The sequence below is a fragment of the Dermacentor albipictus genome, chromosome 1, assembly GCF_038994185.2.
Source record: "Dermacentor albipictus isolate Rhodes 1998 colony chromosome 1, USDA_Dalb.pri_finalv2, whole genome shotgun sequence".
NCBI classification, from domain to species: Eukaryota; Metazoa; Arthropoda; class Arachnida; order Ixodida; family Ixodidae; genus Dermacentor; species Dermacentor albipictus.
Window position 1 is genome coordinate 205111589 of NC_091821.1, and position 9032 is coordinate 205120620.

Consider the following 9032-nt stretch of genomic DNA (forward strand, 5'->3'; position numbering starts at 1 on the left):
CCGTACTTAAGGAGCCTCAATGGGACATCCGCTTCAGAGAGCGCGGCACCTGGCTAACGAACAAGATACCTAAGCCACTGCTACTGCTTTTGCAAGCAAGTGCTATGGACAATATAGTTGTTTATCGTAGCAACAACCACTTTTTGATAATTTTGCCATGCCCTCGCAAGTGTTGTGATATTTTGTATGACTGCTGGTCAATGCTTCTCTTGTTGCTTATGGCGGGAGATGTTGAGGAGAATCCTGAACCAAAGGTAAACGAAATGCTAGAAGAAATTATTCGGAATCAGACTGCGTTCGCTCGTTCGCTGACATTAAAAGTGAAATTGTCACACTGAGCGCAAAGACACAGGATACAGAGCCTCTTTGATGCAGTTGATACAATGAACAGCAGGATTGGGAATTTAAAAAGTATAGTTCAACAGCAGACAGCAAAGCTAGTCGATTACAAGAACAAAAGCTGGCGTAATAATTTTTTAGTCTTTGGCGTCACTGAAACGGGGACTGACTCTGGTGTAGAAACAGAGTCAAAACTAAACTTGTTCTGGAGAACATATTTAAAAAAACTATGGGTGTACAGGTTCATACAGTTGAGCGAATTCATCGCCTTGGTAAACCCCAACCAACAAAATGTAGACCAGTTATTCTTAAGTTTTACGACATCAGAGAAAAGGAAAGCTTGCTGAAAAAAGGTGCATAACTAAAGGGTACTGTTTGGCGTATAAGCTCTGACTATGCCAAAGAAACATTAGATATACGCAGAAAACTATGGGAAAGCGCAGCCGCAGACAGGGCCAAGAAAGCGAAAGTCCTGCTCATTCATGGTAAACTTCGCATAAACAATACATATTTTTGGGATCACAACCGCAATGAATGCTGCCTGCTGTCCAAAAGCTTAGGGCATCGTGCTGATAACAGAAAACAGCACAGGTCAGATCGGTCAAGCAGCACTGATAATCCTGATACCATAGGCAACACCTCGGGCTCATCATCACAGATATAGCTACGACTTTGAAGTTTGAACGCGCAAAGTATTGTAAATAAGACTACACAGTTAGAATATCTGCTCCTTTCACAAAGCCCACATGTTGTAATAACAGAAACGTGGTTGCATAAAAATATATCTGACTGTATTGTTCCTCCCGTCTATAGAATATTTAGGAAAGACAGGGACACACGTGATGGGGGGTTTGTATCATAGTAAAAAACGCTGTAAAAACGATGGATTGCGGTGTTGCTGAAATGGTTTGGTGCAAGATTACATTTCATGGTATTGCCTACATCGTTGGAGCAGTGTATCGCGCACCCTCTGCCTCGCCTGGGTTGCTGGAAGACCTAAACACTTTCCTACGAGCAAATGTCAAAGCAGTTGCAAGATTAATAATGACCGGTGATTTTAATCTTCATCACATAGATTGGCAAAACCCATGTACTGTTGGCTCCAATTCATCTAGAGTAGAGAAGCTATTGCAACTTATGTTCATATATAATCTAAACCAAATTGTACAAGAAGACACACAAGTAACGGCCACATCACAGTCATTGCTGGATCTGGTGTTTGTGTCAGATAAAGTAGGTGCTTATACTGTTAACGTTGAGAATGGTATCTCTGACCACAAGATGATTATTGTTACAATCACAGTGGGAACAAGCATTTGTTTCAGGCCCTACATCCCTGTACGCATTAAGGATTATGGACGCACGGATGTTTCCATCCTTGACTACCTGGACTCTGCGTTTGGCAACTTTGAAATTGATTTCCATACTAAAATAGTAGAAGAGTTGTGGCAGAACTTTAAGGTAATTGTACAACACTGCGAGGACACCTATATCCCTAAACGCATAAAGAAGACAAAGCACCGAAGCCCCTGGATAACCAGGAACATAATTCATATGAAAATAAAAATAAAAAGGCTATGTAAAAGCAAAAATAAATCTACTCATGTTTCGTGACTTCGAGCCGAGTTGAAGTAAGCCCTGCAAGATTCGAAAAAAAAATTCTTCAATGACACGCTTAGCCACTCCCTCAGAACATCACCGCAAAAGTTTTGGCGATACTTCAGTGGTAGGAAGGAAGAGGTACACAAAATCAGGAAAGACAATAATGAATGAAGACCAAGGTTTATGGAGTTTTTGGGGAATCCACCTGAGAAATACACCAGTTCATTGTGCCATCTCTTATATATATAAGGTACAACCAAGCCTCTTTTGCATTTGTGAATAAGAGATCTATACAGGCCTTAAAATGTCACAAATTTAGTTAACGTTTTTCTTCTGTTGTTGCCTTTGGGGAGTGTTTATCTACAAGAAAATCTTTTTGCAGTGTACTTTCACTCTAGGCTTTGTGTATTTACATGACTACAGCTGCCTTATACTACATTTTACCAACAGGTTTATACACATTTTCTCAACTAGGGTATCTTAAAAACCCAAGGCCTTGGACTTGGTAACTTTGCCTCACTTTTCTCGTGGATGGATACTTTGATGTGCTAACATCAAAGTATCCGTGGTCTTTTGTTACTTTCCGTCTCTGGCGGCTTATTCAACGTTTTAGTTGGATGATTTCCCTGTTGATCCAAGGGTTCCGTTTAGTTTTCGTTCTTTTATGAACCGGCACAAATTTGCTAATACAATAGAAAATAATATGCTTGAACGATTGCCACATGGTATTGATATCACTTTGAGAATCAAATTTGTTCAGTGCAAATGACAAGTAGTCAATGATACTTGTGTCATCAGCTTCCAAAAAATTTGGAACGTATGTAACCACCTCTTTATATTTTGACTTTGTCTCGTTATGTGCTATCTGAACGAAGAGAACTTCATGGTCTGAGGTACCCTCCTCAACCGACACTTCAAACTGGTTAAAGCACCTGTCAAGGAATACTAGATCCAGGATAGATGGACTTTCCCCTGAATTTCGCATACTTTAACGAACAATTTGTGAAAGGTCATGAGTGAATGCAATGTCAAGGAGCAAATCGCAGTGTGCCTGTTCCTGCAATTCTGTTGCGAATGTGTCCCAGTTAATTGCAGGTAAATTGAAGTCACCGTTTAGGAGTAGTCGGCAGTGGCGCTTTTTGTTTGCTTCTAAGTAACTCTGTATCGACTCTAAGAATGAAAGAGGTGAGTTTGGGGGTCGGTAAATTATGCCGAGAAGGACTCATAACGTTCCAATATTCATTTCACACCAAAAACTTTCGTGTCCTGGAATACCGTTTAGTGTTTTGAATTCAATAGTTTCTTTCATTATTATTGCAACACCGCCTCCTCGAGACTGTCGATCCCTACGTACTATCTTGTATCCGGGAGGTATTATCCCATTATCTTGAATCTCTGAACGTAATCATGTCTCTGTGATCGTAACAACGTCCGGATCATAGTTCACTAAAATGTACTCTAAGCCTGCAGTCTTATTCACGATACTTCTAGCATTAAAGTTAACTAGACGAAATTCCTGATGCCCTCTCTGTTTTGGTCAGTCTTCGCTACAGCTGATAGCGTACTCTTATTACGCCTGAGCTTGACTCGACGGTTTTTTTCGTCGTCCCAACTGTACAAATCACCACCGATTAACATTTTATCATAGTCAAGACGCATGCGCTGTCCTTGTTTTCGTTCATCCTGCGCAGAATTCCAAAGAAGCTTGCGTTTGGTAACTGTTTCCTTGCTGTAGTTATCAGTAATGGATATGCCAGTTCCCTTTAGTTTCTTACAGTTTTGTATACTTTTGACTTTTCTCTGGAATCGTAAAGCTTTAGAATAACAGGTCGCGGCTGTTTGCCATGCCATTTCCCGATCCTATGTATTTGTTCAACTGTGTGCAGAGTTACATTCAGCTGTTTGTCAAATAAATCTGTAAGCACTTTTGTAGATAGTTCTTCTGTTGTTTCTTTTTCGCCCTCCGGAATTCCGAAAAACATGAGGTTATTTCGTCTGCTTCTGTCTTCCAATGACACAAGCCTATCGTGCAGGGTTTTTACAGACGCGTTCAGGGTTTTGTTTGTCTTAGTCAACTCAGCTATCACTTTGGCTTGGTCCCTGACAGCCTGCACCGTCTGCTCAACTTGTTTTGTTCTCTCGCTCAAGGCGGCTAAATCCGTTTTGATGGCTTGTTGCCCGTCAAGCAGTTCTTTCAAGAGCGTTGTCTGCTCAACTTGTTTTGTTCTCTCGCTCAAGGCGGCTAAATCCGTTTTGATGGCTTGTTGCCCGTCAAGCAGTTCTTTCAAGAGCGTAGTTGTGTTAGGACCTGGATTCCTCTCATACGAAATATAAAAACGAAATACGAAATATTTAAAAATAATGACCACCGAACGCAGAATATTTTCTCATGAAATATGAAGTTTATGCAGAGTCTGGTTGGTAAAAAAAAAAAAAAGGAATCGGGCTTATACTGGGTCTTCAAGGGGAGTATGGTAGCGCGATTCAAAGACGGGACAAGAGAAGACACAGAGGGACACAAACAGCGCTGTGCGTGTCCCTTTGTGTCTTCTCTTGTCCCGTCTTTGAATCGCGCTACCATACTCCCCTTGAAGATGCATTACCAACAAGCCCACATTGCAACCCTCGTAAACTTTATACTGGGTGTTTCAGGTAACTTGAGTCAAATATTAAAAAAAAAAAAGCAGTTAACCGCAGCTGGGTGAAACAATGTGCATATTATTTGTCATCATGTGGTGGTATTCAGAGTGTTATATTGTGCTTAAGTAGTTAAATAACTAAGCTTAATTATGAACAAAGATTTAATATTCTCTTTAGGGGCAAGTGCATTTCATTACGTTGTAGATGGAGTTTAGAAACAACGAATCTAATTTTTTGTGACAATGTAGCTCCTGCATAGTGCTTTTTTCTGGCATTTAAAGAAAACCCGCAATAGTATATGGGGAAAAAATAAAGAAAACATGACTACACTATCGTATTGCAGCGCTCTCAACTGTGCTTCGAGCAAATTAAGCATGTGCACGGCCTTTGGAAGCCTGGCTATTGCTTATCAGAGTAATGCCGCCATCTCTGGTGAGCAATAGCCACGCTACTGCATGCTTCATTGACCACTGAAAGCCTCACGTGCTTCATTCGATTGAAACACAGTTGGGAGAGTTGAAATACAATAGCGCATGAGCACAGTCACGTGTTTGTTTTCTTCATACTACCTTGCAGGCTTTCTTAAGATTCCAAAATGAAGCACCACGCTAGAGGTACGTTGCCACAAAAAAAAATTCACCAACGGTCCCGAAGCACCCCGATGCAAAATTTGAGCACAGCTCTATATGTGTTTTCATTTCACTATATATTGGCTGGCGCAGACGATCCATCTCTCTCATGTGGGACGTTACAAATGGAGCAAGTGCACTATGACTTCTTCGCTTATCTGGAGATCGTGAGAGCCAGCACGTGGGTGACGTGTGGGCGCAATTCACAGCAGCCACCGCAGACAAACCTCCACTCATGCAGTGCTTTGTTTCCATACAGACGAAACGCACTACTCTGGCACCATCTCGTAGCCATCATCGCCACAGAGCCCGTCTTGCCACAGCACTACGCTTTCCTTCTCACGCTTTCGCCATACCCCCCTCTTCCGCTTTCTGCCTCCTGGTTCCGCTGTACCCTCTACCTCCATGCACTCTCTTTGCTATCGCCGTCTTCCACTGCGTTCGCTCTTTCATCCTTCACTGTGCTCATTCGCTCATTTATGAGGGACGCCGACGCTTGCCACAGGAACGAGCACCTAAGTCCTGCTCTCTAAAAGTACATAATTCGTTCTTGAAGTGAATATTAAAGCTTTTTCCATAATTCACCTTAGGTAAATAACTAAATAAGCGGAATATAAAAAATACTCTGAGGAGTGCCACATGACGACAAACAATATGTTGTTGGTTTCATCCAGCTGCGATTTACCACATTTTTAAGATCCTTGGCTCAAGCTATGTGAAATACCCGGTGTACATTGACACACGCATGTAATACTGTTTGCAACTGGACTACCGGTCAGTTGAGGAGCCTGTAAATGAGCAACTACGTTTGGTTATCTGGTGAACCATGACAGTGACAGTAATGAAGCAAGAAAATAGCATATTACCGGATGCATACATAGTGCTGTGTCCACTAAAGGAAAGAAGTGTGACACTACAGCAACCAACATTATTTAAAAGAAATGCAAACATAATGAAACCTGCTACATAAATCAGAACAAATTCATATATAGGCAGCCTAAATATGAGCCATTCTTACTGAATTACAGGAAATTACTGAGCAGAAGTTATCTGCTTCATGCGTTCGCTCAGGAACTGGTGACCTTATGCAACAACTGCAGTTATCCAGCAACATAATCATTTCGAACTGTCCTCACTTCCATTGCTCTCTCCTTTAAGACTTCAATAAGTGCCTTTATTCCTTACATATCCAAATAAATGAATATTCAACTTTGAATAGTGAATTCTTGAATTAGATTCAAGTTAGAAAATTCACACACCCCTACTTTTAACTGACCCTTCTCTCCACACTGTAATGGCTTTGGCGCTGTGGGTACAGCATAAATGAAGAAAGCATGCAAAACCCATTTTTTGTTTTTCTAGCGCAAGTTATATTATTAACAGAGAAAATGAAGGCTGAACACTTTTCTGGAATTTCACACCCAAACCGTAATGCCAGTACATCAGTGGGGCATCACAGATTTCAACATATTTTGATTCTGCTATTTCTGCAAGGCAAGTCTCAAAACCAGGCTTGGTTAAGCTTTGGTTCTTTTAGAATGCCGTATAGTCCATCTTTACTGATATGCAAATGAGTAGACGCTATTGAAGTACACATGACAGAGAGTTTCATGCAGAAACTTCCAAGGCAGTGTCGCCAAAAGGCTTCAGCTTTTGTTTTTTCTGGCTTATCAACTTTTTGTCATGGTAAGAATGATTGTTGTGAAAGTATTATTGACTAACAAAGCTTAATACTCATCGCAGTGTCCTGTTAGACTACCATAGTTAACACATGGCTACACTGATTTGATGTAGCAGGTGTACAATGGCTAGGCATTTAAGAGATCAGTGGTCAAACAAGGGATGTCCTTGCTCGGCCGCTGTTGATCACTTCGTCGCCATGTTCACCTTGTCTTTTAAGAGGCACCTAGCTGTTTCAGAATGTGCCATCCTCTGAGAGGCTTTCAAATGGGTGGGACCTTTCTAGGCCACCTACATGGTTCTTCTTTAATAACTGAAAGGGAATCACAATAGGGCTATTGTAATCTTTCAAGTAAACTTTTGTCCATTTAATATTGCTAGTAATCCCTTCCAGGGGGAATACTCCAGCATGGTTAAATACCATTATGATAGTAATTAAGTGGCTGCAATGACTGCGGATGGGTGCACTTGCACAATTCAAGCTGTGCACACTTCCCATTCCTCACCCTGGTCCCGGGTGAACTTAGCTGGTTTGAAATGCTAGGCTGCCTATTCGAGAAGAACACTGTTCCTAGAAAGAATGCGGCAATCGAATAGCCAGCAACTTTTTTTTCCCCCTTCACAAAGGTTATAGTACTGAGCATAAATATTTTTTTTCGGAACATGTGGTACTTAGTGCAAGCATGTTAATGCCGCACATGCATGTACTGCACTGTGCTGTTTCTTCCTTTGTGTTCACAGGAGCCACGTAGCAGTGACATCACAGAGCTCTGCATAGATGTCAATCAATAAACATAAGGGGGCTCTTTGCGTGCCTCCAGGAAACTGAGTAGACAGACAGGTGGTCATTTTGCGCTGTTGGCTTATGGCCACATGGAATAGTTCGTCTCATATTTTGCATGCAACCAACCAGGGTTGAGTTTTAGGTAGCCCAACCCTGGGTGTTGCTTAACTCAAGAAATCTTAAGAAACATATTTTCAAATGTTAGCACCCCCTCCTTTACACCTGTGACGAAATGCGAAAACACCTGTGTACTTAGATTTAGGAGCACGTTAAAGAACCCCAGGTGGTCCAAATTTCCCGTCTTCCACTACAGTGTGCCTCATAATCATGTTGTGGTTTTTACATGTAAAAACCTCACAATTTTATTTTCTATCTTCCTGCAACCATAATTACCAACGCACAAGGTTAAATTTGATGCATACTGCAACAAAACGGTATTATAAATGTTGTGCAATAAATATTTTATACAGCAATATAAAAGTTAGAATTGGCAGTCTTCTGGGGCTGTATATACAAATATTTTCTCTTACAAGTCATATTTCCCATTAGCTGGCCACCTTCGCGAATATGCTCAGCATCAAGATTGGCTGAAATATGCTCTTACAATTCTCTCCAAGAGCCTTTTGTGAACACAGGCCCTGAAATGTAGCAACAAATTTTTCCTGCACATGCTGAAAGGAGTGATTCTCATTTTATATAATTGCTTTTACTGTTTTTGTTTGCACTTTGAATGTGGTGCGTGCATTAAGTGCACAGTTAGAAATAGATCTCCTTCTCACAGGAACGAATAGTTTAAGTTGTGCATAAACGGTGGCAATATTTAAACGCACACCCCTGTTTTCTTCTCATTTCCGTAGCGCCTTATATGTAGGCGCCTACCACAAGAATGCTGTCTCTTACTGCCTTAGCTGGGAATATTTCCAGCAATCACTTGTGTCAGTGATTAGCTGCACCATAAACAAAGTTACATCAGCAATATTCACATACAGCTTGGCGGTTGTGATCCAAAAGCACATAGCGGTGATATCATCTGAAAACCAGTACTTGAACTATTTCAAGCATACGGCCATTAATTCTCACCACGTCAATTGTTAGAGTACTAGTACAATTTGCTTCTCCTCAGTAAGCATTGGTGCCAGTCAACAAACAGTGAAATGCCTGACAGCGGCGGTTTACCTAGCGGCACGAGGGTAATTCACGTACGATGCCCGGCTGTTTCTTGAGGCTGGCTTGAACTTTCAACATAGAATAAAGAACCAACTGCTATGATGACTCCCTACTTGCTAACAAACTTCGCGCACTTCGAACGCAGCCCCGCAACCACGCAACAGCAACAAGCGGAACCCGCGTTCGAGAGT

The 9032-nt window shown here is 41.4% G+C and overlaps 1 protein-coding gene across 3 annotated transcripts in view; it reads right to left on the minus strand.

Moving 5' to 3' along the window:
- LOC139054159 (uncharacterized) overlaps window positions 1-9023 on the minus strand; it is a 31539-nt gene extending 22516 nt beyond the window's left edge. Inside the window, exon 1 of one of the 3 annotated variants that reach the window (XM_070530788.1) lies at window positions 8851-9009. The gene's annotated coding sequence lies outside the window, so the exon portion shown is untranslated. Of the gene's footprint in view, window positions 1-8754 lie in introns of all 3 variants that reach the window. The other 2 variants (XM_070530786.1, XM_070530785.1) reach the window with 2 other exon arrangements.
- Window positions 9024-9032: the final 9 nt, after the last annotated feature.